This window comes from Mobula birostris, chromosome 8 (genome assembly GCF_030028105.1).
Source record: "Mobula birostris isolate sMobBir1 chromosome 8, sMobBir1.hap1, whole genome shotgun sequence".
Taxonomy (NCBI): Eukaryota; Metazoa; Chordata; class Chondrichthyes; order Myliobatiformes; family Myliobatidae; genus Mobula; species Mobula birostris.
The window spans coordinates 4,175,468-4,202,229 of record NC_092377.1 but is presented as its reverse complement, the minus strand read 5'-3'; the positions used below and the strand labels follow the sequence as shown (position 1 = coordinate 4,202,229).

Genomic DNA, 26,762 nt, shown 5'->3' with positions numbered 1-26,762 from the left:
TTCGCTGTATTACTCTGTGAATCTATTTGTTCTGCTGTCAGTGTGACCAGGCTCAGGGAGTCTGAGGACAATTTGACAGGTTGATGGGAGTAGGCAGATTAGTAGTTTGGCAAAGACAAAGGACCTGTTTCTGTGCTGTAGTTTTCTCTGACATCTACATCTTTGGGATGAAATAATTTTAAAACACAATGAGAGAGGGAGTCCAGCCAATGACCCAGCTGCTGGGATAATGTGGTGAGTAGGTATGGAGAGGCTGAACCCTTACATCAGTATGGATTGATCAGACACTGTACCTTCAGGAACACGCAACTATGTGACATGGATAATGTCCATTTGGCCCATCGTACTTGTACTTTCAGGATAAGGGAAGGCCAAATAATCTGGTTCGATGTCCTGTAATAATGTAACAAATACTTATCTATGTTAATCTATCTCTAAAGGGAAGTCTGTTTAGAACAGAGATGAGGAAGAATTTCTTTAGCCAGACATCAGTGAGTCTGTGGAATTCATTGCCACAGACGGCTGTGGAGGCCAAGTCATTGGGTGTATTTAAAGCAGAGGTTGATATTAGTCAGGGCATAAAGATTTATGGGTTGAAGGCAGGAGACTGGGGTTCAGACGAATAATAAATCAGCCATGATAGAATGATGGAGCAGACTCAATGGGCTGAATAGCCTAATTCTGCTCCTATGTCTTATAATCTTATAAAAACATAAGGAAGAAGGTACATACCCACAGAAACACCCAGATACACACACAGAAACACACTGATATGTACCCACAGAAATACGCATGCGCCGGTCGTGCATGCAGCCTGTTACAGCTGTTCCGACGAGTATTCTTACTTTTTTCTTCTTACCTCTTTAACTTAGGTTATTTTTTAAAAATTTTTTTTCACGGTAACATGTTGAAGCTGCACCCTCTCTAACATGCTGGTGGAGAGAGTTTTATTTGGGTTTTTTGCGCTGGAAATAGTTACATTCCGACACGTCTCATTAGCGGGGCAGAAGCACGGTCGCATTGTTTATTCCAGGGACCAGCTGATTGCGCTTATGCCGGCCGATTGAGCGAGCAGAGCGGCGGACACCCCCTGCTAAAATCTGAAGGAAAACACACAGCGGATGCAGGGGAGGATCACTAAGTCGAGGAAAGTGGACCGGGTCGAGACAACAGAGACTTATGGAGAAGAGGAGTTCGGTGGGTAATAAAATGGACGAGTTCACGGCGCTAGCCGGGTGTCAGAGAACATTTCGGGAGAGCAGTGTTATGTGTTTCACTGGAACGGGGCTGCACGAGGACATACCCGTCAAAACTTTTCCATGGACGGCTTCCAGACCGTTCGGGCTGACCGGAAGTGCACTGAGAGCGGTAAGTGTGAGGGAGTTGCGTGCTTACTGTTCTGGTTAACAACAGATGGTGCAATCCGGGTCATATTACAATCGAGGAACGTGTTTGTAGACCAGATATTGAACTTGTTGCTGTTGGACTCCGGCCATATTCCACCGAGGTACAACACTGGGCGTCACAGGAGGTTGTTCCTGCCTGTGGTCATCGAACTTTGCAGCTCCTCCCGTGGAGGGTCAGACACCCTGAGCCAATAGGCGGGTCTTGGACTTATTTTCCATCTGGCATAGTTTGCATTTTGTTGTTTGATTGTTTGTGGTTTTTGTACTGCTAAATTTATGCTCTATTCTTGGTTGGTGCGGCAGTAAGGAAATCCAATTTCCCTCGGGATCAATAAAGTATATCTATCTATCTATCTATCTACCCAGGTACATACTCACAGCAACATACAGGTACATTCCCAGAGAAACACACAGGTACATACCCACAGAAACACACAGGTACGTTCACACAGTTACGTTCCCACAGAAACACACAGGTACGTACCACAGAAACACACAGGTACGTACCACAGAAACACATAGGTACATACCCACAGAAACACGAGGTACGTACCCACAGAAACACGAGGTACGTACCCACAGAAACACGAGGTACGTACCCACAGAAACACAAGGTATGTACCCACAAAAACACACAGATACGTACCACAGAAACACACAGGTACGTACCCACAGACACACACAGGTACCTACCCATAGAAACGCACAGGTGCATACCCACAGAAACACACAGGTACACACCCACAGAAAACACAGATACGTACCCACAGGAACACACAGGTACATACCCACAGAAGCACACAGGTACGTACCACAGAAACACACAGGTACATAGAACATAGAATAGTACAGCACAGTACAGGCCCTTCGGCCCACAATGTTGTGCCGACCCTAAAACCCTGCCTCCCATATAAGCCCCCACCTTAGATTCCTTCATATACCTGTCTAGTAGTCTCTTAAACTTCACTAGTGTATCTGCCTCCACCACTGACTCAGGCAGTGCATCCCACGCACCAACCACTCTCTGAGTAAAAAACCTTCCTCTAATATCCCCCTTGAACTTCCCACCCCTTACCTTAAAGCCATGTCCTCTTGTATTGAGCAGTGGTGCCCTGGGGAAGAGGCGCTGGCTATCCACTCTGTCTATTCCTCTTATTATCTTGTACACCTCTATCATGTCTCCTCTCATCCTCCTTCTCTCCAAAGAGTAAAGCCCTAGCTCCCTTAATCTCTGATCATAATGCATACTCTCTAAACCAGGCAGCATCCTGGTAAATCTCCTCTGTACCCTTTCCAATGCTTCCACATCCTTCCTATAGTGAGGTGACCAGAACTGGACACAATACTCCAAGTGTGGCCTAACCAGAGTTTTATAGAGCTGCATCATTACATCGCAACTCTTAAACTCTATCCCTCGACTTATGAAAGCTAACTCCCCATAAGCTTTCTTAACTACCCTATCCACCTGTGAGGCAACTTTCAGGGATCTGTGGACATGTACCCCGAGACCCCTCTGCTCCTCCACACTACCAGGTATCCTGCCATTTACTTTGTACTCTGCCTTGGAGTTTGTCCTTCCAAAGTGTACCACCTCACACTTCTCCGGGTTGAACTCCATCTGCCACTTCTCAGCCCACTTCTGCATCTTATCAATGTCTCCCTGCAATCTTTGACAATCCTCTACACTATCTACAACACCACCAACCTTTGTGTCGTCTGCAAACTTTCCAACCCACCCTTCTACCCCCACATCCAGGTCGTTAATAAAAATCACGAAAAGTAGAAGTCCCAGAACAGATCCTTGTGGGACACCACTAGTCACAATCCTCCAATCTGAATGTACTCCCTCCACCACCACCCTCTGCCTTCTGCAGGCAAGCCAATTCTGAATCCACCTGGCCAAACTTCCCTGGATCCCATGCCTTCTAACTTTCTGAATAAGCCTACCGTGTGGAACCTTGTCAAATGCCTTACTAAAATCCATATAGATCATATGCACTGCACTACCCTCATCTATATGCCTGGTCACCTCCTCAAAGAACTCTAACAGGCTTGTTAGACATGATCTGCCCTTCACAAAGCCATGCTGACTGTCCCTGATCAGACCATGATTCTCTAAATGCCTATAGATCCTATCTCTAAGAATCTTTTCCAACAGCTTTCCCACCACAGACGTAAGGCTCATTGGTCTATAATTACCCGGACTATCCCTACTACCTATTTTGAACAAGGGAACAACATTCGCCTCCCTCCAATCCTGCAGTACCATTCCCGTGGACAACGAGGACATAAAGATCCTAGCCAGAGGCTCAGCAATCTCTTCTCTCACCTCATGGAGCAGCCTGGGGAATATTTCATCAGGCCCCGGGGACTTATCCGTCCTAATGTATTTAACAACTCCAACACCTCCTCTCCCTTAATATCAGCATGCTCCAGAACATCAACCTCACTCATATTGTCCTCACCATCATCAAGTTCCCTCTCATTAGTGAATATCGAAGAGAAGTATTCATTGAGGACCTCACTCACTTCCACAGCCTCCAGGCACGTCTTCCCACCTTTATCTCTAATCGGTCCTACCTTCACTCCTGTCATCCTTTTTTCCTTCACATAATTGAAGAATGCCTTGGGGTTTTCCTTTACCCTACTCGCCAAGGCCTTCTCATGCCCCCTTCTTGCTCTTCTCAGCCCCTTCTTAAACTCCTTTCTTACTTCCCTACGTTCCTCAATAGACCCATCTGATCCTTGCTTCCTAAACCTCATGTATGCTGCCTTCTTCCACCTGACTAGATTTTCCACCTCACTTGTCACCCATGGTTCCTTCACCCTACCATTCTTTATCTTCCTCACCGGGACAAATTTATCCCTTACATCCCGCAAGAGATCGCTAAATATTGACCACGTCCATAGTATATTTCCCTGCAAAAACATCATCCCAATTCACACCCGCAAGTTCTAGCCTTATAGCCTCATAATTTGCCTTTCCCCAATTAAAAATTTTCCTGTCCTCTTTGATTCTATCCTTTTCCATGATAATTATAAAGGCCAGGGAGCGGTGGTCACTGTCCCCCAGATGCTCACCCACTGAGAGATCTGTGACCTGACTCGGTTCATTACCTAGTACTAGATCTAGTATGGCAGGTACATACCCACAGAAGCACACAGATACGTACCCACAGAAACACACAGGTACACACCCACAGAAACACACACGTACATACCCACAGAAACACACAGGTACGTACCCACAGAAACACACAGGTACACACCCACAGAAACACACAGGTACACACCCACAGAAACACACAGGTATGTACTGACAGAAACACACAGGTGTGTATCCAGGGAAAACACACAGGTGCAACCCACAGAAACACACAAGTACGTACCCACAGAAACACACAGGTACATACCCACAGAAACACACAGGTACACACCCACAGAAACACACAGGTACACACCCACAGAAACACACAGGTACGTACCGACAGAAACACACAGGTGTGTATCCAGGGAAAACACACAGGTGCAACCCACAGAAACACACAGGTACATACCCACAGAAACACACAGGTACGTACCCACAGAAACACACAGGTACATACCCACAGAAACACACAGGAAATGGGTCACTGCAGGAATGCTTCTGTTACTCACCTCAGCAGAGTCGTTTTATCCCCCGTTTACAGGATGTGCAGAAAACTTAATGTGACAACGTGCTCAGCTGTCTGGACATCTCTTTTGCAGCGGTAATTTTGGACACAGAAAGAGGAAGCAAAGAGGATCAGTCTTCTGACCCCCCCCTTATTGTGGTATAAGATTTCACAAGCTGAGTGACTTACTTCCTAGAAAGTTTGCCTTTAAACCCATATGCCTCAGCTACAGAGGAAAGAACTGTTCAGAGTTTAAAACTTGTTTTGCAGGGAAGAGAAGGAAGCAGGCTCCATCGGAGAGGCCATTTTGAGAGTGGTTCTGTCCGAGGTCGAGGTGTGGTATTTGAGATCAAGGTGCTTTAGTTGCGAAGCTTCACTGAAGAGATGGAGCAGAGGTAAGGACAATAAACGATTGCCTGAAGAGCTCAGTACAATGAGCAACATCTGCGAAAGGAAAGGAAGTGTCAGCATTACAGATTGAAACCCTGTATCAGGACTGACATGGGAGAGGGGAGAGTGGGGGATGAACAGAATAAAGGGAAGACGAGGAGTGGCGAGAAAGGATACTGAGCTGATAGATGGACTGAGGTGGGATGTAAGATAATGCCAGGGAGGGATGTGAGCGGGATGTGGAGCTGGAGGAGACTGTCAGGTGAATGATAGATGAAGGCAGACAGAGAGGGAGCCTGGTGTGGGGACGGGATTGTGAAGACAGGAGACAGCTGCTGGAGTGAGGTGATTCTGAAGGGGTTGGAGTTTGCTCCACTGATCAGAGAAAAAAATCACAGCTACACTCACGGCGGACAGAATGGAGGGCTCATCCACTGAGCCTGTATGTGTAGAACAGAAAAATGTGAAAGGTCCAATCACTGTGATAGGGTTGTACCACACATCCATGCCCCGATCGACACTGGGACATTAAAGAACACATATACAGATGGATTAGGGAAAGGTTTAAAAACAACAGGTTTGTTGTCATGAGAGACTTCTAATTCCCCAATGTTGACGGAGAGCTCTTTCCTGCATGAGGTTTCGATGGGGATGAATTTATTACCTGTCTGCAGGAGGGTTTCCGAGGTCAGTTTGTAGATAGTCTAACAAGAGAAGAAGCTGGACTGGACTGCACCTAGTGTTGGGTAATGAGCGGACCAGGTGTCCAACATCTCAATGGGTGAACAGTTAGGGAACAGTGATCTCATCTGCTCAAGTTTTAAGATAAATACAGATTAGGATTAGATCCTAAACTATAGGAGCAGAATTAAGCTATTTGGCCCATCAAGTCTACACCACCGATACATCACAGCTGATCCAAATTTCCTCCCAGCCCCAATCTCTGGCATTCTCTCCATATCTCTTCATGCCCTGACCAATCAAGAATCTTTCAATCTCTCCCTTAAATATATATAAGGACTAAGCCTCCACAGCTGCCTGTGACAAAGAATTCCGCAGATTCACTACTCTCTGGTGAAAGAAGTTCCTTCTTGTCTCCACTCTAAAAGGATGCCCCTCTATTCTGAGACTGTGGCCTCTGGTCTTTGACTCTTCCACCATAGTAAACATACTCTCCACATCCATTCTATCAAGGAAGGAAACACACAACTCGACAGGTTTCAATGAGGTTTCCCCTCATTCTTCTGAATTCCAGTGAATAGAGGCCTAGAACATTCAAATGCGCTTCATATGACAAGCCATTCAATCCTGGAATAATTTTAGTGATCTTCCTTTGAATCCCCTCCAGTTTACATCCTTTCTAAGATACTGGGCTCAAAACTACTCACAATAATCCAAGTGAAGCCTCACCAGTGCTTTGTAATGTCTCAACATTACATCCTTGCTTTTATATTCCAGTCTTGAAATGAATGCTAACATTGCATTTGCCTTCCTCACCACAGACTCAACTTGCAAATTAACTTTTAGGGAATCCTCCACAAATACTCCCAAGTCCTTTTTCATTTCCAGTTTTTTATATTTTCTGTGCATTTTGAAAGTAGTCAACTCTTTCATTTCTTCTAGCAAAGTACATGACCATACACTTCCCGACACTATATTCCATCTGCCATTTCGTTGGCCATTCTCCTCATCTCTCTAAGTCCTTCTGCAGCTTTTACTTCCTCAAAATTACCTGCTCCTCCACCTATCTTCATAATTATCTGCAAACTTTGCAACAAAGCCAGCAATTCTATCATCAAAATCACTGACATATAATGTAAAAAGAATTGGTCCCAACACCACTAACCATTGGCAGCAGGCCAGAAATTGCTCCCTTTATTACCACTCTTTGCCTCCTGCCAATCAGCCTCTGCTTCATTCATGCCAGAATCATTCCTGTAATGCCATGGATTTGTAACTAGTTAACCAACCTCATGTGTAGTATCTTGTGAAGGGCCTTCTGAAAATCCAGGTTCACGTCATCAACTGCTTCCCCTTTGTCTATCCTGCTTGTTATTTTCTTCAAAGAATTCTAACAGATTTGTCAGGTATAATTTTCCCTTGAGGAAACCTAGTTACCTACAGCTTATCTTATCATGTGCCTCGAAGTACCCTGAGACCTCATTCTTAATAATTGACTCCAACATCTTCCAAACCACTGGGGTCAGACTAACTGGCCTATAGTTTCCTTTCTTCTGCTCCTCTCCCTTCTTAAAGTATGGAGTGACATTTCCAAATTTTCAGTCTTCCAGAACGTAGAACACAAGATTATTACCAGATGATTATAGGGTGGCAAATGTTATTCCTTTGTTCAAGAAAGGGAGTAGGGATAATCCTGGGAATTATAGACTGGTGAATCTTACTTCAGTGGTGTGTAAATTATTGGAGAACAGTCTTAGAGACAGGATTTTTGACCATTTGGAGAAACATGGTCTAATTATAGTCAACATGGTTTTCTGAGGGTCCGGTCATGCCTTACGAGCCTGATTGAATTCTCTGAGGATGAGAGAAAGCACAATTGATGAAGGTAGATCAGTGTTAGTTACAGTCTAACCAGATGGATTCATCACTTCCCCACCATAGGTTGAGTCATTATAGAATCTAATGGCCAAAGGTAAAACTGACCTCATATAGTGCTCTTCGTAGCAGCATACTTTTCGTAGGCTCCTCTGTTCAGCCAAGGTGGCATGTAGAAGGTCCAGAATTGCCAGGATTTTCTGTAGGGTCTTTTGTTCTACCACAGCCTCCAGTGTGTCCAGTTTGACTCCTATAACAGAACTAGCCTCTCTCATCAGTTTATTGAGCCTGTTGGCATCACCCATGTTGCCCCAACACACCACCACATGGAGGATTGTACTGGAGACAGCAGGCTGGTAGAACATGTGAAGGAGAGGTCTGCATATGCCAAAGGATCTCAGTCTCCACAGGAAGTAGAGGCGACTCTGGCCCTTCTTGTACAGAGACTCTGTGTTGGTGCTTCTCTCAAGTCTGTCATCCAAGTGCATCCCAGGTACTTGTAGGTCCTCACCACATGCACATCCTTGCCATCAATAGTAACAGGGAGCAGTACAGGCTTGGTCTTCCTAAAGTCCATCACTATCTCCTTCGTCTTACTGATGTTGAGCTGCAAATGATTCAGTCTGCACCATTTGATAAAGTCCTCCACCAGGGCCCTGTATTCATCTTCCCATCCTCCCTTTATACACCCAACTATTGCTGAGTCATCAGAGAATTTCTGCAGATGACGTGACTCAAAGTTTGTATCTAATGTCCAAGGAATACAGGGTAAACAGGAAGGGAGCTAATGCAGTCCCTTGTGGGGCCACGGTGCTGCTTATAGCCATGTCTGACACACAGCTCTGAAACCGCACCAACTGTGGTCTGCCACTTGGGTAGCCTATTATCCAGGATATAACGGCAGTGCCAAGCTGCATGGAACAGAACTGATCCCCCAGCAGTGAGTGCTGTATGGTATTGAACGCACTTGAGAAATCAAAAAGCATAATCCTCATAGTGCTGCCCCGCTTATCCAAATGGGAGTAGGCTCTGTTCAGCAGGTAGATGACAGCATCGTTGACTCCTGGTAGGTAGACTGCGAGGGATCGAGGGCTGATCTGACCAGGGGTTAGAGGTGAGTCAGAACCAGCCTCTCCAGGGTCTTCATGATCTGTAAGGTCAGGGCCACTGGACAGTAGTCATTCAAAGCTTTTGGTTGTCCCTTCTTGGGTACTGGGACCAAACATGATGTTTTCCACACAGTCGGGACACTTTCCAGGCTGAGACTCAGACAGAAAATTTGCTGGAGAACTCCACACTACTGCTCAGCACATTCCTTCAGGACCCTGGGGTTCACATCATCTGGTCCCAATGCTTTACCATACAACAATGGATGTAGTGTAGATGGATTTTAGTGAGGTGTATGATGAAGTTCCACAAGGTTGACTCATTCAGAAAGTCAGTCGGCAAGGGAACCAGGGAAACTTGTCTGTGTGGATACACAATTGGATAGCTGAAAGAAGGCAAATGGTATTGGATTTGGAGTATATTCCGCCTGGAGCATAGTGATCAGTTGTATTCTACAGTGATCAGTGGTGTGACCCTGACTCTTTGTGATTTGCATCAATGACATGGATGAGGAAGTGGAAGGGTGGGTTAAAAAGTCTGCAGATGACACGAAGATTGGTGGAGCTGTGGATAGTATGGAAAGCTGTCATAGGTTGCAGTGAGACATTGACAGAGTGCAGAGAAGTGGTAGATGGAGTTCAATGCAGAAAAGTAGCAAGTGATGAACTTGGGAAGTTCAAATTTGAAGGCAGAATACAAGATTAATGGCAGAATTCTTAGCAGTATGGAGGAACAGAGGGATTCTGGTGACCATGTCCATAGATCCCTCAAAGTCGCCACAGACGTTGATAGGGTTATTAAGAAGTGTGTTGGCCTTTATGAGTCCAGAGATTGAGTTCAAAAGCACAAGGTGAGACCACACTTGGAATATTGTGTTCAATTCCATTCTTCATATAATAGAAAAGATGTGGTAGGTTTAGAGAGGGAAGAGGAGAGATTTACCAGGATGTTGCTTACACTAGAAGGCATAAAACATAGAACATAGACATTTACAGAACATTACAGGCCCTTCAGCCCACAATGTTGTGCCGACCATGTAACCTGCTCTAGAAACTACCTAAGATTTCCCTAGCGCATAACGCTCTATTTTTCTAAGCTCCATGTACCTACCTAAGAGGCTCTTAAAAGACCCTGCTATATCTACTGTCTTATGAAAATAAGTTTAGTGAAGGAGAATGAGTGGTAGGTGCAGGAAACACCCTGCCAATGTTGGTGGCAGAGGCAGATATATGAGGGGCATTTAGGTGCCTCTTTGATAGGCACATGGATGATAGAAAAATAGGGGGCTATGTAGGAGGGAACAGTGAGATTGATCTTAGAGAAGGTTAAGTGGGCCGAGGGCCTGTACTGTGCTGTAATGTTCTATTTAGAAAAAAATCCACCTTGATCATTTCCCTATACTGTCCTCCAATCTTAAAATTATGCTTTAATCACCCTATAATTTGCTCGAAAGAGAAAAGCCCCAGGTTGCTCAAAACTTTCCTCATAAGACAAGTTCTCAAGGCAGCATCCTGATAAATTTCTGCACTCCGTTTAAAGGTTCAGCATCCTTCCTATAGTGAGATGCCCAGAACTGAACACAATATTCCAAGTGCGGTCTCACCAGGATTTTATAGAACTGCAATATTGCCTCACGCCCCTTGAACAAAATCCTCTGACTGATGAAGGTCGAAACAGCATACACCTTCTGAATAACTTGTGTTGCAACTTTGAGGAATCTATGGACGTGGAACCCACACTGCTAAGAAACTGACATTGACCTGCCCTCTGCCTCCAAGTCCGACCTGCCAAATTGTATCACTTCATACTTATCTATCTTGAACTCCATCTGCCACCTCTCAGCCCAGCTCTGTATTGTGCCAATGTCTGGCTGTAATCTATGACACCTTTGTATACTGTCCACAATGCCACCAATCCTCGTGTTATCTGCAAATCAGGCTCCTGAACCAGTGTGGATAACTTCACTCACCTCGAATCTGAACTGATTCCACAATCGACAGATCACTTTCAATGACCCTACCACTCATCTTCTCAGTATTCTTTATTTTCATTCATTTTACTGTGAATGCCTGCAAGAAAATGTATCTCAAGGTAGTTTATGCTGGAATATATGTACTCTGATAATAAATTTATGTTGAACTTTAAACTTTTGAACTTCAAACTCACATTTCCATCACCACATCTAAGTTGCTTATAAAAATCACAAAGATCAGGGGTCCCAGAACAGATCTCAATGGAGCATCACTAGTCACCGACCCTTGTAGATGGAGCATATTCTGCCTGGAGATCGGTGACCAGTGGAGTTTCTCAAGACTCTCTTTTGGGACCTTTGCTCTTTGTGACTTTTATACATGCCTTGGATAAGGAAGTATAAAGGTGAGTCAATATTTTTTCAGAGGTCACGAAGGTTGGTGGAGTTGTCAATAGTGTAGAGGATTGTAGACTATTTCAACGGGACATTGACAGGAATACAGACACCGACTCAACCCGTAGAAGTGTGAAGTAAACCACTCAGCATTTTGTACATTTCAATGGGGTCACCTCTCATTTTTTATAGTCTGCAGATTATAGGCACAGAGGTCACTTGAGGGTGTCATAGTCAGGGGAGGGGGAGATGTCATGGGGATAAAATGCTCCAAATGGCATGCATCTCTATCAGCCTCCTGCAACCGAGTCCAACTCCCGGCCTTCATGTGTGGCTTAGCTACTAAGAGGAGAGAAATGCATTCGACCTTCAGGAGAAGGGGCAAAGGTGCCTTAAAACCAGTCATGTTGGGCAATGGGGCTCACCTGCCATAGTGACAGCTCATCTCGGAGAAGGAAAATCCTGATCTCAAGTCTCCTCTTCCTCACAACTACTGTACACCAAATCATGGCTTTGGGAGTGAATCCCAATGAAAAATCTGGAGCTGGAGTCCCTAAGGCAGTCTTACATTGAGTCCAATGCTGACTGGCAACTCCTGAATCGCCACTGGTGCCAAACAGTATCAGTCCCCGCCATTCCTCTGGATTCATCAGCAGTGTGGAGAAGGGAAGCCTGTTGCAAAGGGAAGCAGCTAGCTCTCCATTTTCTACTGCCCCACTTGCATACTGGCTTCAACTCCTCCTCTCCTCACAGAGCCACCGTCCGGGGAACCAGTTCTGTGAAACTTCACTGCACTGTCTCCATAGCAACCATCTCCTTTGTTATGTCAGGACCCCACAGGTCTGCTCTCACCATTGCTCTGTATGTTGGGAAGATCTCTCGTACTCAGATTGCTTGCAATAAAGGCCAACATGTCATTTGCCTTCCTAAATGTCTGCTCTGTGTACAGTTTGTCCCTGAGTGGGGGGATTTAAAGAAGATCTGATGTTTTCCACACAGAGGGTGATGAGGACCATTGAGGTTTCCATCCCCCCTATTTGTGACATTTACCAGGTGTGTTGCAGATGAAGAGCTTGAAGCTCTGTTGAGGGTCCCCACCACCCATCCCACAATCTCTTTGACCCATTACGGTCAGGAAGGAGGGACAGGAGCATCAGGACTGGGACTGTCAGACTGGGTAACAGCTTCTTCCCTCAGGCTGTGAGACTAATGGATACCCTGTCACCACTGAGGTCTCATCTCCAGGACAGTGTACTGTTTATCGTTTACCTGTGCTGTGCTCTACATGACGTTTGAATGATATTTTATTAGTATATTGATGGTAATATTTGGTTTTATGTATTGTGGGTGCACCATGGTCCAGAGGAACATTGTTTCATTTGGTTGTATATGTGCACAGTCAGATGACAATAAACTTGAACTAGAATGAGGTGCCACCTGAGGTTCTAGGGCAGGCAAAATTACACCTGAATACATTTGAACAGGTGCTTGGATAGGAAAGGCACTGAGGGATAGGGACCCAATACATGGAGATGTGATTGATGAAGATTGGCAATGTGGTCAGGATGTACAAGATGGGCTGAACGGTCAGTTCTCTAACACTGTGTTTTACTGTGAGTCATGACTCACACAGAAGGTCATCACTATATTCCTGACTGTATATCTGCAAAGCTGTCTTGCCCTTCTATTTCACAATTTTACCACAGTGCAATGTGCGGAGTCACCATGTTCTCATTTGCTTGACCACATCTCTACGTTTACTGTCTCACAGACTCCCTTCTGCTCCCCCATTGTGCAATGCCTGCACACGTTTATCAGTCACTCTCTTTCTTCCTCATGGCAAGTTCTTGTAATCAACAGCGTGCAGTTCCCCTTAGACCAAAGACCAGAAGCTCTGTCAGATGGATAGCTGACATGGAGCAGACTGCTATTAACCATGACACATTCACCTTGCCAGGTGGAGAATGTGGTTATTTGGTCTCACACTTCCCCAGAAGATGCCTTTCACTCCCACAGTCTCCTGCAGGATCTCTCTCATCTCTGTTCTCAGCTGTTTGTAAGACTCATTCAGCCTTATTCTGCACCACTTCCAGCTTCAGTAACATTGCGGTTGTTATGGGACGGGTATCCACATAGCAGGTCAATTGATCTAGGAACATGGGAATTATGATTCCTTGGAGAATCTCTTCGCTTCCTCCAGCCACTGTCTGTAAGGAGGTAATGGGATCTCTTTCTGATTGTGTGGACTTCGTCCGGGTGCCTTTGTTTCCGCCCACATTCCAACCTCAGTAGAAAAAACCTGTTTGCATTTACCCTATCTATACCCCTCATAATTTTATATATCTAAGTCAAATCTTCTCTCAATCTTCTACGTTCCAAGAAGTAAAGTCCTAACCTATTCAATCTTTCCTTATAGCTCAGATCCTCCAGTTCCAGCAACAACCTTGTAAATTTTCTCTGTATTCTTTCAAACTTATTTACATCTTTCCTGTAGAAGGTGACCAAAACTGCACACAATTCTCCATGATGGGCCACACCAATGTCTTATACAACTTCAACATAACATCCCAACTCCCGTAAAGAAAAACTTTCATTATGACACTATCCTCCTTTTCCACCACTTTCAATGAATTATGGACCTGTATGCCCAGATCCCTTTCTTCCACCGCACTATGAACTGCCCTGCCATTCATTACGTAAGACCGACCCTGGTTGGTCCTACCAAAGTGCAACACCTCACACTTGTCTATATTAAATTCCATCTGCCATTTTCCAGCCCGTTTTCCCAGCTGGTCCAGATACTGCTGCCAGCTCTGATAGTCTTCCTCGCTGTTCACTACACTCCCAGTCCTGGGGTCATCTGCAAATTTGCTCATTCTGTTAACCACATTATCATCCAGATCATTGATTTAAATGACAAATAACAATGGAACTAGAACCAATTCCTGTGGTACCCCTAATTTTCCTCAAAACAACAAGCACCTCCTTTGTAATCTGTATCAGGTCTATGACCTCACTGCTGCTTTGCCTCACGTTCTACAGACTCTGTGTCCATCTCCCCAGTAAATACAGATGCATAAAATCCATTTAAGCTCTCCTCCACCTCTTTAGACTCTATGCATGAATTACCATTGTGATCTTCCGATTTTATTACTTGCAAACCCTTTTCTCCTAAGTTCTCTTTGGAATCTCTTTGGATTCTCCTTCATCCTGTCTAGGACAACATCATGCATTCTTTTAGCCCTCTGATTTCTTTCTCGTGTTCTTTTGCATTTCTTATTTTCCTTCAGTACTTCATTTGTTCCCACCTGCTTATACCTGTTACGCACCTCTTTTTTTTTTTAATTAACCATGACCTCAGTATCTCTTGGTTCTCTCACCTTGTATCCTCTGTCAAGTCACCTCTCATCCTCCTACTGTCTGAGTATGAAGCCTCTGTCATTGAGGGTCGACCATGGATATTGCATCCTAGCTGTCTAGATACGCAAGCCTGGACAGTACAGTATGGAGAGCAAGCTGTTGTCCATGTGTCAAGTTCCCTCTCTCTAAGCAACTGATGAACCCATAGGAACGGCAGAGACCGATACAGTTTGGTACCAACATCGCAGGAGTTGCCAGTCAGCATTGAACTCAATGTAGGACTGCCTTAGGGACTCCAGCTCCGGATTTTTCCCTCGGGGTTTACTCTCAAAACCTTCCCCATGAATGGGTATAGCTGCAAGGCAGCGGAGGTTTGAGATCAGAGTTTTTCTTCTCCGAGATGAGCTGCCAACCACAGCTGATGAACCCATCTGCCTGAAGGGACTGGTTTTAAGGCACCAGTAACCAACCTTTGCCCCTTCTCCTGTCAGTAGAAAAAGTTCTGCAGAGCTTAGTAGCTAAGCCACACGTGAAAGCCGGGAGCTGTACTTGGTTGTCAGAGGCTATTTGAGGCGTACTCCAATGGGTGCATTTAATCAGTAGTGGGAGCTTATCACCACTCTCACCCTCACCTATAATGTTCAAAGACCTAGATAGAGTGAATATGGAGAGGATGTTTCCTAAAGTGACAGTGTCTAAGACAAGAGGGTATAGCCTCAGAATTGAGGGATGTCCATTTAGAATGGAGGTGAGAAGGAATTTCTTTATCCAGAAGATGTTGAATCTGTGGAATTCGTCTCCACAGGTGGTCTTAAGGCACCAGTAATGCACTCCTGGCTATAATAACCTTAAGGAGCCCCTATACCTGGTGTATAGACAATAACAGATACAGCAACGGGCACAAAACAGCAGACTGGTGCAGAAGTAATTGTGCAGTGTGACATTGTGGCACAATAAATGTTGAAGTGGTAATAATGGAATAACCGAGATGGAGAGCGAAGCATCCGAGAACGTGGCAGCTTCATTGGGAATGGGATTGGTTCAGCAGTCTGAGAGTAGTGGAGTACAGGTGTTTGCAGAGATAATGGGAATGTTCCAATTTGATTTATTCTGTGACAAATGTCAACTGTATTACCAACAACAGAGTCCAGAAGACCGTAAGATATAGACTCAGTCATGGCGGGGCTTCCCGGTAGGCCTTTCCCCAGGAACTGAGAGAACCATTTTCCCTCTCAGCCCCAAAAAATTGACATCATGGCCAATACAAACATGATGGGCCAAAGGGCCTGTTCCAGTACTGTACTCTACTTCATTCTAACCAATCATAATCACGGGATACCCCGGTCAAATCCTCCTTAGGTAGGTCCTGTGGTTGTGACCTTTCTTCACCTCTGGCTTCACTTGGGTGGACTTGGTGCGTCTGGTGTAGACAACTTCTAACCTTCTCTGCTAGCTCTATGGTAATTGATGGAACATCCATTGGAAGGTGTGATACCAATATCTTCCTCATCAGCCTCACAGATAGTGTGTTGTCTTAGTTTGATTTTCCTGGGGATGAGTCCCAGACCAGGGGACACAGGCTCAGAATAGAAGGGTATTCTTTTAGAATGGAGTTGAGGAAGAATTTCTTTAGCCAGAGAGTGGTGAATCTGTGGAATTCTGTGCCACAGGCAGTTGTGGAGGCCAAGTCTTTAGGTATAATTAAGACAGAAATTGATAGATTCTTAATTGGTCAGGCATGAAGGGATACAGGGAGAAGGCAGGAGAATGGGGCTGAGAGGAAAATTGGATCAGCCATGATGGAATGGTGGAGCAGACTCGATGGGCCAAATGGCTTGATGCTCCTACATCTTAGGGTCTTACACCAGCAGACCTTTCGCTGTTAAGGAGCTGATAGAAAACTGTCTACTGAAGTTGTTAAAAAGTTCAAGAATATTGTCTCATCATCTTTTTCTTGTTGAATTTGTTTCTCTGACCATACAACCCCCCACATTAATATTGTTAATACTTTCATGGAATGAATACCTTAGTCATACTGGGTAACTCATAATTTAACTTTCAACTTATTAATGACTGTACGAAACCTATGGACCTAATTTACTGAACTAGAGCCCCATTAAAAGATCTGTTCCTACAGTGACATGACCTCTCAGAGCAGAACAGGGTGACTGAATCTCCCTTTCCCACTGCCAACCCCATCATACAAGGCTAATCGGCCAATACTCTATCCATGCTAATATATATCCTGTAATACCATCAGCACTTACCTTGTTTAGCTGTCTCATGTGTGGCACCTTGTCAAATGCCTCCTGAAAACCCAAGTACCAAACATCCACTGATTCTCCTTCATCCATCCTGCTTGTTTTATCCTCAAAGAATTCCAACAGATTGACAGGGAAGGTTTTCCTTTAAAGAAACCATACTGACGCTGGTCTATTTTATCGTGTGCCTCCAAATACACTGAAACCACATCCTTAACAATTGACTCCAACATCTTCCCAATCACTGAGGTCAGACTAACTGGCCTATAATTTCCTTTCTTCTGCCTCTCTCCCTTTTTGAAGAATGGAGTTATATTCGCAATTTTCCAGTCCTTTGGAAACAAGCCAGAATTTAGTGATTTGTGAAACATCATTTCTAATTCCTCACAATCTCTGTAGCTGTCTCTTTCAGAACCTTGGGGTGTACTCCATCTGGTCCAAGTGGCTAATCTACATTCAGACCTTTCAGCTTCCCAATCACCTTCTCCCTAGTAACAGCGATTGCACCCACTTCTGCCCTCTGATACTCTCAAACTTCTGGCATATGCCTGATGTCTTCCACAGTGAAGACTAACGCAAAATACTTATTTAGTTGTTCCATACCTCAAAGAGATCTGTGATTTTTTTTGTGTGAGAATGATGTAATGGTCTTTTGGAGGTCACCTGATGTCAGTTTCCCGCTGATGTGAGGTCATGTGATGACATGTGCACCACGGGTATATAAGGGAAGACCTCAGATGACACAGTTAGTGTTTTAGTTCTTAGTTTTCCAGCTAGAACATTAATGTGTCTCTGTTTCTGTTGTGTATTTATTTTTATGAAGCAGTTTCATTTTTAAAATGAAGTGTTACATTCTGTTGCAAGGTACAATAGTGCTGGACTGGCAATTTTTGCTAGATGTGTTGATGTACCTTTTTCCAGTAGTATGGGAAAGTGAAGACTTTATCGAAGTACGGGACCTGAAGGATTAAGAGAAATTGGTATCGTTCAGCAGTTTAACAAAGGATCGACCTAGTTGAGTCTTTGTTGAAGTAGCGACCTGCATTGAAGATAACTCTTGTCAAAAGAGCAAGGAGGTTCATGCAAAGGTTTGCCCTCTGTAAAAGAAATTAAGGTCAGTTGTTTTAAACTATTTATTTCCTGCATCGTGAATCCTTTGGACAGAACCAAAAGGAAAATCGCATCTATGAAGAAATCCTTCTCCAGAGAAGTCTCTCCCAATTGAACGTATAAATCTGTTGGACTTTCGAATTTACCATTTTAAGAACTATATCTGACTTTACCGCTTTAAGAACTGTTTTCGCATTTAACGCTTTAAGAACCAGTACCAAGTGACGATTTGTTGAATGGCTGCATAGCGGTTAACTTCCAGTTAAGGTTTTCGTTTTTTTTATTGTTTATCCGTGCTTAATAAATGCTTGGTTGTTTTTATATAACCTGTCTCGATTGATATTCACTGTTGCCGGTTACATAGCATAGTTCATCTGCCATTACCTTGTCACCCATTACTACCTCTCCAGCGTTATTTTTCAATGGTCTCAACTCAATTTTACTCATTATATATCTGAAAAAACTTTTGGTACCCTTTTTGATGGCATCCAAGGTATTTGAAGACCTTGGTGATTTCTTCCAGTTTGTCTGTGGAACAGCTTATTCTTCTTTTGTCATGTCTTTCTTTCATTTTCAAGGCGGCTAGGGTCCTGTCAGGATCTGTGATCTACAGTTGCAGCTCAAACGGTAGTTGTCCATGAGGGGTGGCAAGTCGGACTTGCTGTTTGGCTTTGCATTGTGATATCTCCAGGTGTCACAACTCTTGCGTTGTGGGAGACTGCAACGTTGAAACAACGGGTGGTGTGCACTGTGGTTGAAAGAAGGCCCTTGTACCCGATCAATCCTCTCTGTATCGCTCTCTTTTTGATGATGAGTGAGAGCCTGTTGGTCCAGAAGCTGGGGAAATTGGAGAAGCAATGCAGCAGACTGTAACATCGAAACAGCGAGCTGCTTGTTTCCCACTCTCTTTGTTACAAGAGTGACTTTCTTCTCCCTTGCAAGTGAGAGGGAGTGTGTCTGAGATACTGAACTCTTGGGATGGACTCAAGGTTAAGGTCCCTATGGGGAGCTTTGCTATTGCTTGTATGGTGAGGGGAGTGGGGTTGAAGTGTTTGCTGGTACAGCTCTGGGGAGGGAGAGGGAGGGTCAATGCTTTGGCTGCTACTTGTGTGAGGGGGAGGGGGTTGGGGTTCTGACGTTTCTGGTTTTTTTCCTGTTTTCTGGATGTCTGCAAAGAGTAAGAATTTTAGGTTGTATACTGTGTACAATATCTAGTATTAAATTGAACTATTGATATTATTAGCTATCTCACCTTCATATTTCATCTTTACCCTCCTTGTAGCTTTCAGTTGCCTTGCACTGGTTTTTAAAAGCTACCCACTCCTCTAACTTCCTACCTACATTTGTTTTGTTATACGCTCTCTCTTTTGCATTTGTGTTGGCTTTGACTTCCCTTGTCAGCCACAGATGTGTCATTGTGCCTTTAGATTACTTCTTCTTTGGGATGTATCAATGACGGGCCTTCTGAATTGCTCCCAGACACTCCAGCTGCTCTGCTGTCTTCCCTGCTAGTGTACCCTTCCAATCAACTTTGCCCAGCTCCTCTCATGCCTCTGTAAATTCCTTTACTCTACTCCTAGACATAGGAGCAGAATTAGACCATCTGGCCCATCGAGTCTGCTCCACCTTTTCATCATGGGTGATTCCTTTTTCCCTCCTCCTCAGCCCCAGTTCCTGGCCTTCTCCCTGTAACCATTGACGCCATGTCTAGGCCTTTCAACATTCGAAAGGTTTCAATGAGATCTCCCCTCATCCTTCTGAAATCCAATGGGTACAGACCCAGAGCCATCAAATGTTCCCCAGGTGATAACCCTTTCATCCCTAGAATCATCCTTGTGAACTCCTCATGAGTGGCACTCTGAAAATCCAAATATACAACATCTACTACATCCCCTTTATCTATCCTACTTGTAATCTCCTCAAAGAATTCCAACAGGTTCGTCAGGCAGGATTTTCCCTGTAGGAAACCATGTTGACTTTGTACATTTAACTTTAGCTTCTCCCTCTCAAACTGTAGGATTAATTATATAATATTATGGTCACTGTCTCCTCAGGGTCCCTTTACCTTAAACTCCTTAATCAAAACAGGTCCATTTCACAACACCCAATCCAGAATAGCCTTTTTGCGAGTGGGCTCAGCAACAAGCTGCCCTAAATAGCCAACTTAAGGGCATTTTACAAATTCCCTCTCAGGATACAGCACCAACCTGATATTCCTAACCTACCTGCATATTGAATACTTCCACGACTATCGTAACATTGTTGTTTTGATATGCCCTTTCTATCTCCCATTGTAATTTGTAGCTCACATCCTATCTACTGTTCAGAGGCTTGTATATGACTCCCATCAGGGTCTTTTTACGCTTATAATTTCTTAAATCTACCTGCAAAGATTCTACCTCTTCTGGTTCTATTTCCCTCTTTCTAAGTATTTGATTTCATTTTTCCAAACAGAGCCATATTTCTCACTCTGCCCCCCATCTGTCCTTTCGATACATTGTGTATCCTTGGAAGTTATGCTCCAATTATAATCATGTTTCAGCCAAAAATCAGTGATGCCCACAAAATCATACCTGCCAATGTCTAACTGTGCTGCAAGATCATCTACATTATTTCATATACTACATGCTTTCAAATATAACACTTTTAGTCCTGTACTCATTCCTCATCTTGATTTTGTTCCCCTGAATCATCGGAACTTGCTCAAACACAAGTGTTTATTCCTCTCCTCAGATGCTGCCTGACCTGTAGAGATCCTCTGACATTTGTGTGTGTTGAACATGTCCAGCATCTGCAGACTCTCTTATGTCCCCAAAGTCAGACTTAAACCTGCATTGAAAATTTGATGAATAAATGAGAAGCGACAGGGAAAGCTGTGCAGAGTTAAGGCCGTCCCACGGGGAGATCCAGTCCCACTGTATGGTCTCTTCCTGTGTCTTTGTCTTGTACAGAACCAATAGAGTCAGAATCATACAACACAGAAACAGGCCCTTCAGCCCAACTGGTGCATGCCGACCAAGATGCCCCATCCTAGCTAGTCCCATCTGCTAGAGTCAGCCCATGACCTTTTAAACCTTTTCAATCCACATCTGTCCAAGTGTTATTGTACCTGTCTCAACCACTTTCTATGGCAGCCTTTTCCACATGGATACCAGCTTTTTTTTTTTAGCCCTCCAGTTCATAATTCTACAACTATGGGAAAAAGACTGAGTGACTGAGGCTTTATAAGGCATTGTTCAGACCACACTTGGAGTATTGTAGGCAGTTTTTTGCTCTTTATCTAGGAAAAGATGTGCTGGTATTGGTGTCCAGAGGAAGGTCAGGAGAATGATTCCTGGACTGAAAGTGTAACACCTGTGTAGCACCAGTCTTAACGTGTGTGACTAGTCATCCCACTCTTTTGAGAAAATCAAATTACACTGCGGTGCTAGTAGGCCATCAGAAGGTTCTAGGTATCAGAAGGAGGTAGTGAATAGAAACCACACACTTCTGGAGTTAAGTTTTGTTTAAAAGAAAAGAACAATATGTACAAAATATTTACATGAGCAAGAACAATTCAAAATTCAAACATTCTGTTCAGGATCCAAATCTTAGATATCAAACCACAACAAATTATTTTTTTATTAGAATCGGTGATATTAGAATAACCTTTGTTACTCCAATTTCTCTAACTAATTAGAGCTAGTGTTATTTCCTATTTAAAAGTTCACAGATTAAACTTCCCCTTTTACTGAGAAAACCAAATATAATTCCTATTTCAAGTATTATAGTTAACTTCAGTTTCAGTTCCAGGCAGTGTGTGTATGTATGTATATGTATATTATATAAAGTTTAAATCCAAATTCAAAAACTATATATACATATTTTAACTCCTTTCACGACAATTCTCCAACATCACAACTCTTAAACAAAGTAAATCTCAGTCAGTAACTTATTAAAGTTTTTGCAAAAATAATCAGTTCTTGCAGAAAATCAAAATCAGATTCTTTAAGTGAAAATGAACTTATACATCCAACCGTATTAAATCCTCTGCGTCATTACACATTTCGTTCCCGCGCTGGTTCTCCATCTTGGCTGGCTTGCCATCTTGTTTCTTTGTTCATTGGAATGAAATAGTTTATCATCCACAGAAAGCCAATTCACAAACTTGTACAAAAACGACCAAATTCCTTTGTACAATTTTACAGAACGACTGTAATTACCGACTACATGGTAGCGATTTTGGACCCTGGTCTCTGCCGATATTGTCTGTTATTGTTGTTACATGTTACAGCTGTAGCTTCAATACATTTTTTATCACTATTGTCTTTCCTCCTGATGTTTTCAAGTTAGTAGGGTTAAGATACTCACTACTAATTCCATTCTTAACAGATCATGTCTTCAGCTTATAATCGTTGCTGCATTTCTCTCATTGTCTGTCTTGTGTCCAGACTGCCCCTCCCTCACATATCTTTTTTTTCCAAATGCTTTTTTAAAAATTGGTAACCCTCATTTTCATCCCTCCGCAGGTACAACTTTGGGTTTAATTAACCAGGGTTACAAAAGGATTAATGTCTGAGGAGTGTTCGATGGCTCTGTGCCTGTACCCGTAGGTATTTAGAAGAAATGACTGGGCAGTCGGCATTTCACAGAAACCCTTTGATTATCGACAGGCCTAGAAGGAGTGGATGTGGAGAGCATGTTCCCGATAGTCAGGAAGTATAGGTCAAGACAGCACACTCAGAATAGAGGGACATCTCTTTAGGACTGAGATGAGGAGAAATTTCTTGATGGAAGCATTGTGGAATTAAATGCCAGAGACAGCTGTGGGTGTTGAGTCATTGGTTTTATGAAGAGGCAAAAATGTGGTAGATGGAATACAGTGTTGGGAGATGTATGATGATGCATTTTGGTAGAAGGGTCAATAGTGGAGAACATTATCTGAAAGGGAGAAGGTTCAAACATCAGAGGTTCCGAGGTAGTTAGGAGTCCTTGTGCAGGACTCCCAGGAGGTTATTTACAGGTTGACTCTGTGGTAAAGAAGGCAAATGCAATGTTTGCGTTTATTTCGGGGGAATGGAATATTAAAAACAAGAGATAATGCTGAGCCAACTGCACTTGGAGTATTGTCAACAGTTTTCGGCCCCACATCTCAGAAAGGATGTGTTGTCATTGGAGAGACTATGGTGGAGGCTAAGTCTGTGGGTATATTTAGACAGAAGTTGATTGTTTGCTGATTGGTCAGGGCATCAAAATATGTCGAGGGGTAAATGTTTGCAGTTGAGTGGAATCTGGGCTCAGCCATGATGGAATGGTGGAGCAGTCTCAATGGGCTGAATGGCCTAATTCTACTCCTATGTCTTATGGTCCTATATTTATAAAAAAGGTTGATAGATTCTTGATCTGTCTGGATGTCAAAGGTTACATGGCGAAGGTAGAAGAATGGGGTTGAGAAGGGTAGCCATAATGGAAAAAAAAGGATCTACTTCTGTTCCTATGTCTTCTGCTCTGTGTCCCTTGTGATTTGATACACCTCTGTAACATCACCTTTCAGTCTCTTGCGGTTTAAGAAATAAAGTCCAACTTCTCTCTGTACCTCAGTCTCTCAAGTACTATCAGCAATCTCTCATCAATATGACAACATTTTCTGATGAATATACTCCCAGATTTTGGTGAGAGCAGAGCCCAGGAGATTAACCCACTTCCCCAGGAATTCCAGATGATCCAGATTGTCCTAATGCTATTCAGAATGTCGCAGGTTCTTGCTACTCTCTCTCTCTCACTCATCTTTAGGTGCATGGCACACTTTGCACTGAATATCTAGTAGACCTGGATTTCTAGACCTGACCCTGGAGAATTTAAAAAGTTCAAAGCTCTCTCTTTAGATCAAGAGTAGCAGATATCCCAAAACTACTGCACATTCCATTTTCACAATTTCACCTGAATTTTCCCCATTCTCCTCCACCACTACAGGTCAAAGAAGACTGGAAGTGCATTGCCATGGTGATTGACCGAATCTTTCTCTGGATATTCATCATTGCTTGCCTGTTGGGAACCTTTGGACTCTTCCTGTCCCCGAGGTTGGCTGGAATGACCTGAAGATGGGAGAACAATAGAGCCAGGATAACACACTCCAACCGACCCTGACTACCGTGATCCAGTTCTCCGAGGCAGAGGGTACCTGTGCCCCGAGGCACTGAATCCCAGCACCACTCTCTACACCAAGCTGTTACCAATAATGCATTTTGATGAAAACTGATATGAATAAAAATAACTTTAATATTTTGGATTTGTGGTTCAGTAAAAGTTTCATCATCGTGTTAATGTTTCTTCAATGTAATAGAATATTCCAGAAAATACTTGCATCTATTGGTCTTCATTATTTGGGTGATTGAGTTCAAGAGATTTTGTTGCAAAGCTCTGGCTGAACCACACTTAGAATATTGCGTTCAGTTGGTCACCCCATTAAAGGAAGGATGTGGAAGTTTCCATCCATCCACTCAATTTATGCCTGTTATCACCTTGAACACCACTACCAAGACACCTCTCATCCTCCTTCTCTCCAGAGGGAAAAGCCCAGGCTCGCTCAACCTCTCCTCATACGACATTCTCTTTAATCCAGGCAGCCTGCTGGTAAATCTCCTCTGCCCCCTCTCAAAAACTTCCACATCATTCCTATAATGAGTGACCAACTGAACACAATATTCCAACTATAGTTCAACCAGAATTTTGTAACTCAATCTTTATTTATTTAGAGATGCAGAGTGAAATAGACCCATCCGGTGCTTCCAGCCGCACCAGCCCACAACCCCCGTTTTAACCTTGACCGAATCACAGGACAATTTACCCTACAAACTGGTATGGCCTAGGTTTCCTAGGTGGAAACTGGATCACCCGGAGAGGGGACATACAAGATTCAAGATACAAGATTCAAAAAACTTTATTGTCATTCTAACCATACATCAGCTCTGCAGGGCAGAATGAGACAGCGTTTCCCAGGGGCAGTGCAATCATAACATAACAAACGCAACCCTAAATAATAAACATAACAATAAATAGTAAAACACAACAGCCACATGTCAGTTAAAATCAGTTATAAGTGTCCAGTGCAAGTTAAAAGTGTCCAAAGCAGAGTCAGGTAGAGCAGCTATTTAGCAGTCTGACTGCCTGTGGGAGGAAGCTGTTTAGTAGCCTTGTGGTTTTAGTTTTGTGCTCCTGTAACGTTTAATATATGTGTATAATTTGCTAATACTTAGGGAATTAAAAATGAAAAAATAAATGTAACTGTGATACTGCCTTCTGCCACTATGTGGAGACAAACCACCACATACTGTGAAAAGTACATAGACTTGTTAAAGACACAAATTGTAAAAATACAAATTATGGTATTTTTTTACTGACATAATTAACACAACAGTTTTAGTCTTAAGACCATAAAATAATGGAGCATAATTAGGCAATTTGCCCATCAAGTCTGCTCCACCATTTCATTTTCAGTACGCTAGATGAACTCAGCAGGTCGGGCAGCATCAGTTAGAAACGATGAGTCGACGTTTCGGGCCAGAACCCTTCGTCAGGACTGAAGAATGAAAGATGGGGAAGGATTTGAAGAATGCTTGTATTATCTGAATGGCGGCCGATTAGGAAAAGGGGAGGTGCAACGAGACCTGGGTGTCATTATACACCAGTCATTGAAAGTGGGCATGCAGGTACAGCAAGCGGTGAAAAAGGCGAATGGTATGCTGGCATTTATAGCAAGAGGATTCGAGTACAGGAGCAGGGAGGTACTACTGCAGTTGTACAAGGCCTTGGTGAGACCACACCTGGAGTATTGTGTGCAGTTTTGGTCCCCTAATCTGAGGAAAGACATCCTTGCCATAGAGAGAGTACAAAGAAGGTTCACCAGATTGATTCCTGGGATGGCAGGACTTTCATATGAGGAAAGACTGGATGAACTGGGCTTGTACTCGTTGGAATTTAGAAGATTGAGGGGGGATCTGATTGAAACGTATAAGATCCTAAAGGGATTGGACAGGCTAGATGCAGGAAGATTGTTCCCGATGTTGGGGAAGTCCAGAACGAGGGGTCACAGTTTGAGGATAGATGGGAAGCCTTTTAGGACCAAGATTAGGAAAAACTTCTTCACACAGAGAGTGGTGAATCTGTGGAATTCTCTGCCACAGGAAACAGTTGAGGCCAGTTCATTGGCTATATTTAAGAGGCAGTTAGATATGGCCCTTGTGGCTGCGGGGGTCAGGGGGTATGGAGGGAAGGCTGGGGCGGGGTTCTGAGTTGGATGATCAGCCATGATCATAATAAATGGCGGTGCAGGCTCGAAGGGCCGAATGGCCTACTCTTGCACCTATTTTCTATGTTTCTATAACAGACAATATCGGCAGAGACCAGGGTCCAAAATCGCTACCATGTAGTCGGTAATTACAGTCGTTCTGTAAAATTGTACAAAGGAATTTGGTCGTTTTTGTACAAGTTTGTGAATTGGCTTTCTGTGGATGATAAACTATTTCATTCCAATGAACAAAGAAACAAAATGGCAAGCCAGCCAAGATGGAGAACC

General features: G+C 43.6%; 1 long non-coding RNA gene across 2 annotated transcripts; it reads left to right on the top strand.

Moving 5' to 3' along the window:
- The first annotated feature begins 809 nt into the window (after window positions 1-809).
- LOC140201114 (uncharacterized) lies at window positions 810-24,474 on the top strand. 2 transcript variants are annotated; one of them, XR_011886778.1, is made up of 4 exons: window positions 810-1,368; window positions 5,330-5,454; window positions 18,020-18,469; window positions 24,161-24,474. It is a non-coding gene; the product is annotated as an uncharacterized lncRNA (long non-coding RNA). The 2 variants fall into 2 exon arrangements; XR_011886777.1 differs by having other exon boundaries at window positions 18,020-18,475.
- The last annotated feature ends 2,288 nt before the right edge of the window (window positions 24,475-26,762 follow it).